We start from the raw sequence: 9323 nt of genomic DNA, 5'->3' as shown, positions 1-9323 counted from the left end.
CCCAGGTGGAAGTCAGGGAATATGGGGCCTACAGGCTTTCAGCCTCAGTCCAACGCCTTGGGGCTAATTGGCCATACAAAAGAGTAGACTCGATATGCAGGGCAATGGAAAAGAGTCATACTGGCATACTGACAATGACACAGGGTGACCAATAACAAAGCTGTTGCCTTTTCCTCCCCTCTCCATACTCCCTAAAGCTGCACATGGAGAAGTAAGATTGCTCTTCAGAGGTTGAAATCATGCAAATAACAACTCTACTTCTCAGAGGTAGATACACCTCTTAGGTTAACTGTGTTTAAGCTATTTCCAGATCTAAAGAAAGAAGGTCAGGGTTGAGGAGATAACTCTGCTGGTAAAGCTCATGGCCACGTATAAGGACCTGACTGATGCCCAGGATCCATGTAGAGAAGCCATGGATTCTGGTGTGATATTATTGTCCCAGTGCTGGACTGGCAGAGATGGGCAGATCCCTGGGACTTTCTCTTAGCCTAACCTGTTTGCCAAGTTCCAGGCCAGTGACAGACTGTATCAATAAACAAAATGAGAGGGCTCACCAGTTAAGAATTCTTACTGCTCTCGCAGAGGGCTGAAGTTCGGTTCACACCACCTATTTGGTGAGTCTATCGATCCAGTTCCAGGTGATCTAATGTCCTCTGTTGGCCTCCACAGGCTCTTGCATATTCATGGTGAACACAAATGCATGCAGACACACATATGTGCACATATGTACATTAATACGTGAGTCTTAAAGATGAAACAAAGCAGACAGTTCTGGTGGAATGGCCCCTATGCTGTCTTCTGCCTCACATACTTACACAGGCATACACATGCACATTTAACACACACACACATATGTATATGTATATGCATATGCACATGGACATACATATTCACTCACATAGGCACAGAGAAAAAGAAGTGGCTACAGCTCTTGCATTTTATTTATATTAGTGATTTTATGTTCAAGTCTCTCTTGTATCTCTACTTAGCTTTGGATCCTAAAAAACTAACAAATGACTCACTCCAGATACCAATTTTAACAAACTAGAGTATGTGTGTTTCCTATTAAGAATGTCAAGATTTTGAGTCACTTCATCATATATTATAGTTTCACCTATTTCTGAAAATATAGTTCATTCAATAATATAAACAATGTGGTGGAAATGTTTAGTTACTTACTAACCAACACTTATCATTTAAAGTACATTGTACAAACAAATGGTGACCTATGTTTTTCAGAAGGGATGTTATAGTAAATTCTTATTTAATTTTGTCTTTGTGAGAACCTGTTGATAAAGTAGTCAAATATGAGTATATTTTTCTGCCCTTACCTGCCTTGTAGAGTAATCCTGAGCAATTATAGCAAGTACAGCCAATAGGTTTCAGCAAATAATTAAAAAACCTTGCTTTCACTAAATATCATAGCTCATAAATATTCTATTATTACATTTATTAAGTCTGAAGAAAATCAAAGCTGAAATTTGTAAGGCTTTCAAACAAGTGGCAATGATTCTCTTACTCACTAAGAATGTTATTTTGTGGTTGAGTATAAATTTATTCCCTTAGTAGCTATAAAACACAAGATGCTGGATGAAAATATTGCCATGAGTTAACTCATCCTTACTAGGGACTTTGTTGTGAGCCCAGAAGGTTTGGAAATCAGATCAGCATACGAATAAGAATAGGCCCTTCTCTGAGTAAGACGTTGACTGCGTGTTCAGTTGCTGAGGTATAGTAACCAAATCAGAAATGTATACATGTAGCAAAGCAACAGCCCAGACTCTCCTCTTTGTTCATAGACTCCTTCACACACAAAGCTACAAGAAAAACAAAGGTTGATGACTTGAGAATAAAAAAGGGGACTGTCTTCCAGCCTGGTGGCATTCAGACACTCAAGACTTCTAGAGGATGCACCTGCCATTTGGCAGAGACCCCTAAACCTGATATGAACGTATCTCTCTCTCCGCCTCTCTGTTATTCTCTGTATGTCTCTGTCTCTCTCTTTCTCTTTCTCTCTGTCTCTCTGTCTCTCTCTCTTCCTCTCTCTCTTTTACTCCCTCTTCTCTACACATTTCTCAGAGTAACCTTTCTTTTTCTTTCTGATTTAAAAAATACGGTTTATTTTAAGTAGGGCAATTTTAACTTAGGAGTAAAATATACTTTTGGTTCAGACAAATAATTGAAATCATTATGACTATCAAACTTACCGGGAACCACAACCTGCTAGGGCATTGAAGAAACACAGGGTCCAGAGGTGTCTATACTTTTCCTAGCCCCAGTAAGCCTTTGTTGTTCAGATTTGGGGTAACCATGCTCAACTCAGAACAGTCTTGTAACCCCTGACCTTGTTTGTTGGGGTCATGTGTGTCCTTGATGCATCATTTGTACCTAAGGACCTTTTCATCCCACCTGCCCTCAAGCTGTGACACCTTTATTCTGCTTTGTCCAGATAATGTGGATCTGACCCAGACAAGGACCTATTCTTAGTGTTCTGGTTGATCTCTTTTGTAAGCCTGTTGGGCTCAAGATAGAGGCCCTCATAGTGATGAGGTGAGTGAACTCCCAGGGTTGTGGTGACCTTGAGGTTGACCATGGGTTTTCTTTGCTACCTTTGTTGTTCTGTTCAAACTGAGCAGAGTCTGAGAAGACTGTCGCAAACCTACCTACCCATAGGACACATCACTGGTCCGTTTGGTACCAAATGTGGCATCTGCATCTCATTTATTCTTCTTCCTAAGTCTTAGGGATCATTGAGGAAGATGGACCAGAAAGACCATAAGAGCCAGAGGTAGTGGGTGACTATAGCAAAACAGTGTTTTCTAGAAAATGCAGGGCAGTTGCACATGTGAACTAAGAATGTAAACTTAGAATGTAATCAAAATGTAATCAGGGGTGGATATACCTGATTCAGAAGACAGCACAAGATCAAGCCAGGTGAAAATCTAGCAATGTGGGCAGGGGCTCAGGAAGCCCCACCCAGAGTTGAGAATACTGGCAGCTAATGGCTGCTGGGGGTAGGGAGAGACAGATTTCTTCAATGATATCACCCTAGAGAGGCTGCCCACTCTCCAGTGGAGGATCTTACACCCATATACAAACTGGTAACACTAGATTGAAATGGAAACTTCTGGTGTCTTTGGAGACTCAATTGTGTCGTGTGATGTTTTTCTGGAAGCTGTCTTATAAGAGGATATTTTGCTGAAGCATACACATGAGAGGATGTCTTGCTGAGGCAGACACTTGAGAGGGCATGTGGTATTTGGAAAGAGTATAAGTAGAACCCAACAAACAGTGAATGATGCTCTTGCATTGGTTCACCTTGCAACGTTTTGCTGGTCTTCACTGATCTTTGCTTGTTATGGCTTTGTAGAGAAAAATGCACCAGAGAATTTCTCATGGTGTTCTGGCTGTTTCTTTACACTGCCATGGACTTGTGTGAATTTGGGGAAGCCTTGTGGTTTCTTCTGGACTGAACCACTGCTACTGATTCCTGCTTAGTGTTTTGGCCTGGACTGCTGATATTCTAACAACAAAGATTGGAATTACCCCCAAAGAACTACTTCTAAACAAGTCCACATACCCTCTGGTAGGTAGGGCTGGAAGAGAGGTTGATGCATTTAAGAACCCTTATTAAAGGGGATTTTGAAAAATCTATGCCTACACTAGATAGACCAAGAAAAGTAACTTAAGGGAGAAAGGGTTTGTTTGTCGAACAGTTCCAGGTCATGATTCATCAGTGCAGGGAAGTCAAGGAAGAAGGGACTTGAAACAGCAGCTAACATTACATTTACATCTAAGAGCAGAAAGCAACGCATATACACTAATGATAAACTCCTTCCCCCTCTCTCTGCTATACAGTCCAGGATTCACTGCCTAGAGTATGGTACCACAAGGGAGCTAGCCTTCTCCCTCATCAAACAATCTATAGGCATGCCCACAGGCCAGCCTAATCTAGATAATTCCTCATTGAGGCTTCTGCTCAGGTAATTCTAGAAACTTTCAAGTTGACAATTAAAAATGAAGAATCACACCAACTGATTATGGGTGGCCTTACCTTCCTGCCTCCACACTTTTCCTCTCTTGAGAGAATAGCCTGTCAAGCTGTAGTCAAATGTTTGGTCACAGCAACAAGAAAAGTAGCTAATGGGTTTATAATTTGTATATTTTCTAAAAGGAATGTATGATAATTTATGAGAAAATGTATAGAAATAACAAAAGATAGATCTAGTAGTGTGTTAATTGTAAAGTTAAAGAAATCACATATACTACACTTTAGATACTGGCAAACTCTTATTGTTGAGAAAGCTTTTGGAAGATACACAAAATCAGATAGCACTTCATAGTTTCCCATGTTCACTAGACTAGAGCATAATTTTGTTTCAGCAATGTGGGGAGGAGTCTAGTGGATGGTACTTGTATTACATGTTTACTTTTCCTCTGAACATGATATAATTACATCTTGGGTTATCCCTTGTAGCCATGGCAACCAGAGCAGACCAGTACCATAGCAGCTGGATCTATGGTAATGGTGACAGAACTATTGCCTCCCTAGAGGATGGAGGAAGAAAGAGTTAGAAGGCCCTCACTTGAGAGCCCTCCCCCAGATGCAAGTGATCTTGAGAGAAGTGAGAGTATACGGGAATTGAAAGGTTAATTGAAGTCTGGACTCTATGAGATCACAATCTATGGCGGAAAGGGGTTTGCTGAGGATGTAGCTTTTTGGAGGTCACTCATGCTCCTCGAAGTAACCCCTAACCTGTGCTCTGTAACAAGCCCAATAAGCTCATCAGTCTCACCTTCGACCTGACATCGATGAGGGTGTGGATTCTGTTGTGGATGTCCATCTAGGATGATTACACATTTGGTTTCCCCAGGAGCAGTTGACACAGAACCCTGCTATTCTAAGATTAGCACAGAAGTCACCAAACATGCCCAATGGTATTCCAGTCTTTGAAGTTTAAGGAAGGTTGCAGATGCAACCCTGGTAGTGACTTGTTCTTTCATTCTAGACACCACCATGGAGAAATCCATTGCTATTGTTAAAGTCAGAGCTACTGATATGCATACAGCCAGGCCTTAGCTGAGACCCTAGGTGTTTACAGTTCTTACCATCACTTGCTTCTCAATGCCATCTTGTCTCTCAGCCCCAGAGTCTTAGAATTGCAATAGCTCTTGGGCATACCATCATTTCTTTGCACTTAATGTCAAAGCACAGATGCCCAGCCATTCTCTGTTCCACGTGCATTGCTGTCTTCTCCCAAAGCTTGGAGCCATTCACCCAGAGGCCTGTGGGGAAGGAAGCATGATTTACAGCACCCGTGCTTAAAAGTACACAGTAACCACTAACTCTTCCAATGGCAGCGACTTCAAAACTCAGACTTTAAAGGACCTTTTGTGCTTTCTATAAAGAAATGAAAAGGTATGTGATTTTCAGGTGTATCTGCAACAATCATACCTGCAATCACAACACAGAGTAGCAGTTTTTAATGTAAGTAGCACCTGAATAAAATAAGATTCAAGCAGTGGAGGAAGAGGGATGTTAAGCACCAGCTCCAAGTGGCCTCAAGCTCCACCGCTGATCTTGGAATAATTCTAACTCATCTAACCATGACCTAAATCAGCTCTCATAAAATGGCCATGTGCTTTGCAGGGTGCCTGTGGGGTTAGGTTGTATTTTTGTTTTTGTTTTGTTTTGTTTGTTTGTTGTTTTTAATTATTCACTTTCTAAATGAAGTTTTAAGATTCTTCTTATTTGGGGGGTAGGGTTGGACTTGAGTTGTTGTTCTAGACTTTTTCTCTTCTATTAGTGTCAAACCCAAGGGTATATGCTCAGTTGGCACATTTGGCACGAAGCTATTATTGACCCCTAGTGTCAAGTGACTACAGCCCAAAGGGTTACTGGGAAAAGCTCTACTCGAGTCAGTGAAAGGGTGAGTGTTTGCATACTTGGAGGAGGAGGGAGTCCAGAATGGCAGAGTAATAGATAGCCAGTATCTAGAAGAAAGCAACTAAGAACCAAAGGAAGATTGAAACCCAAAAACCCAGAGATGAAAGCCAATGATACCTCTCAGTGGGTGAGACTCAAATTCAATCCAGAGAACTCATATAGTAGAACAGAACCAAGGACTTAAAGGTTACCCCAACCTGGAAGTGGAATGTTAATTAGAAGAGCTAAGTGGGGACAACGGGGATTCAAATGTGCTAAGATCATCAAGCAGAGCTGGCTCAGTGCCCTGGGGCTGAGAAGACTTTAATCCAGGCAATGTGCATTGATGTGATAGAATAGCAGCTTGCATCTGGACACAACACACCAAGCTCAAACAGTTCCACATGTAAGAGGTTTTATTAAGAGAGAGAGAGACAGGGTGGCAGTGGAAAGAAAAGATGGGGAGAGAGGGAGGGTGTTCCTATATATATATATATATATATATATATATATATATACACACACACACACACACACACACACACACACACATATATATACACATACATGGGATGACGTGGTGGTCACAGGTAAAGGTGGGAGGTGAGCCCGATGATTCTGGGAATATGGTGGCTGTTGCCTTGGAAACAGGTCTGTGAGGCCCGCCTATGTGACATCACAGGTTTTGGAGGCTCTGAAGCCAACATGCATTATTAGCTAACATCAACTATGCTGGCTTGTTTCTGCCAGTCTTCACATGGGATGATGTTATTACAATGCAGTAGAATATAGAGATGGATGTTGGCTATTCCATCACAGTAGCTATAGCATATGATATCATGCAGACTTCTCCTAGCAGATGATATGAAAAATCCAATATTAAGTCTATCCATGAATGAGACTATTCATATACAGGTGAAAAGATGTTTGTAATGTATTTTTCATTACTGTAGTAATATGTTTTTCCTGATTATAATAATATATACTGATAACTATAATCTACAGAAAGGAAATGTGGAAAACGAAGAATTTTCATCATAAATATGAAATTGTATGCTTTAAAAATTAAAGGATGGTTGACTCCCTGGGAGCTCTGAGGGTACTAGTGTTGTTGTTCGTCCTAAGGGGCTGCAAACCCTTCACCTCCTTGGGTCCTTTCTCTAGCTCCTTCACTGGGGACCCTGTACTCAGACCAATGGATGGTTTTGAGTCTCTACTTCTGTATATGTTGGGCACTGTCAGAGCCTCACAGGAGAGAGCTATATCAGGCTCCTGTCAGCCAGCACTTACTGACATCTACAATAGTGTCTGGGTTTGATAATTGTATATGGAAAGGATTCCCAGATGGAGCAGTCTCTGGATTGTCCTTCCTTCAGTCTCTGCTCCATAATTTGTCTCTGCAACTCCTTCCATGGGTATTTTGTTCTCCCTTTTAAGAAGGAACAAAGCATCCACATTTTGATCTTCCTTCTTCTTGAGTTTCTTGTGGTTTGTGGATTGTATTTTGGGTATTATGAGCTTCTGGGCTAATATCCACTTATCAGAGAGTGCATACCATTGTGTGTGCTTTTGTGATTGGGTTACCTCACTCAGGATGATATTCTCCAGATCCATCCATTTCCCTAAGAATTTCATAAGTTCATTGTTTTTAATAGCTGAGGAGTACTCCATTGTGTAGATGTACCACATTTTCTGTATCCATTCCTCTGTTGAGGGACATCTGGGTTGTTTCCAGTTTCTGGCTATTATAAATAAGGCTACTATGAACATAGTGGAGCATGTGTCCTTATTACATGTTGGAGCATCTTCTGGGTATATGTCCAGGAGTGGTATAGCTGGGTCCTCAGGTAGTACTATGTCTAGTTTCCTGAGGAACTGCCAAACTGATTTCCAGAGTGGTTGTACCAGCTTGCAATTCCACCAGCAATGGAGGATGGCCTAGTTGGTCATCAATGGGAGGAGAGGCCCTTGGTCCTCTGAAGGTTTATACCCCAGTGTAGGGGAATGCCAGGGCCAGGAAGTGGGAGAGGGTGGGTTAGTGAGAAGGGGATGGGGGAGGAAACAGATTTTGTTTTTGGTTTTGGTTTTGTTTTAGTTTTTGATATTTTTTCAGAGTGGTAACCAGGAGAGGAGATATCATTTGAAATGTAAATAAAGAAAATATCTACTTTTAAAAAAGATGTCAACATGAGACTGGAGAACAGAAGAGGAGAGGAAAGCCTTTGATAAAGCATTTTTTTTTTTTTGGACCTAAAAGAATTAAGCAAACAGGTGTTACCTGAATATCACAAACTAGTAAGTTCTTTTCACTGCAGATGACGAGTCCCCTACACTTAATGCAGTGTCTTATTTCTTCCTATTCTGTCCCCCACATGATGAACAGAAGGCGCTGTTTCCCTCAGTCCAAGAGAAACATTTTCTGATTTGTTCCTCTACACTCTGTGTGATCACTAATTTTGGTTGTCAACTTGACTACTTCTGGGATCACCTAAAACCCAAGTAGCCGGGCATGCCTGTGTGGAAAGTCTTGATTGAATTGTTTGAGTTAGAAAGCAGCAAAGTGAGGGGGGAGGGAATAGGGTTTTTTTTTTTTTTCCTGAGGGGAAACCAGGAAAGGGGATAACATTTGAAATGTAAATAAAGAAAATATGTAAAAAAGAAAGAAAGAAAAAATTAAAGGATGGCAGCCCCAAATTATTCATGATAATTAAGGGGCTGGACAGATGGCTCAGCGGGTAAGAGCACTGACTGCTCTTCCAGAGGTCCTGAGTTCAATTCCCAGCAACCACATGGTGGCTCACAATCATCTATAATGTGATCTGATGCCCTCTTCTGATGTGTGTGAAGAGAGCAATGGTGTACTTGTATATATGAAATAAATAAATAAACCTTAAAAAAAGGTCTATGGCCATACCACCCTGAACGCGCCCAATCTTGTTAGATCTTAGAAGCTAAGCAGGGTCGGGCCTGGTTAGTACTTGGATGGGAGACAGCCTGAGAATACCAGGTGCTGTAGGCAAAATAATAATAATAATAATAATAATAATAATAATAATAATAATAATAAGCCAGAAAAGAAGAAAAAGAAAGGAAGGAAGGAAGGAAGAACATACAACCAAATGTATGTTTTTCTTAGAATGCCATATTTTGCTAAGAAAAGCCAACTTGTGCCTTTGTACTATATATCTTTAGTCTTATTTTTTATATTTTGATGTTAAACTTAAATTTGGTGATTACAATACTTTTATTACCAAACATTTACATTGTCCTAAATTATATATTAGTTTACTAAATTGAGAAGCAAAGACTTGAATATGCTAGAAGTCAGTGATTGACATGTCTCCTCACAGGATCAGTATTTCATGTTTCTTTCTTTTTTTTTTAAGGAAGTTAGCGT

General features: G+C 40.7%; 1 pseudogene; it reads left to right on the top strand.

The window, feature by feature from the left end:
• The first annotated feature begins 8826 nt into the window (after window positions 1-8826).
• On the top strand, window positions 8827-8945 carry LOC116094476 (annotated as a pseudogene).
• The last annotated feature ends 378 nt before the right edge of the window (window positions 8946-9323 follow it).

This window comes from Mastomys coucha, unplaced genomic scaffold (genome assembly GCF_008632895.1).
Source record: "Mastomys coucha isolate ucsf_1 unplaced genomic scaffold, UCSF_Mcou_1 pScaffold16, whole genome shotgun sequence".
Classification (NCBI taxonomy): domain Eukaryota; kingdom Metazoa; phylum Chordata; class Mammalia; order Rodentia; family Muridae; genus Mastomys; species Mastomys coucha.
Note: the sequence above shows the minus strand (reverse complement) of the source record. Positions and strands in the feature narration are given on the sequence as shown.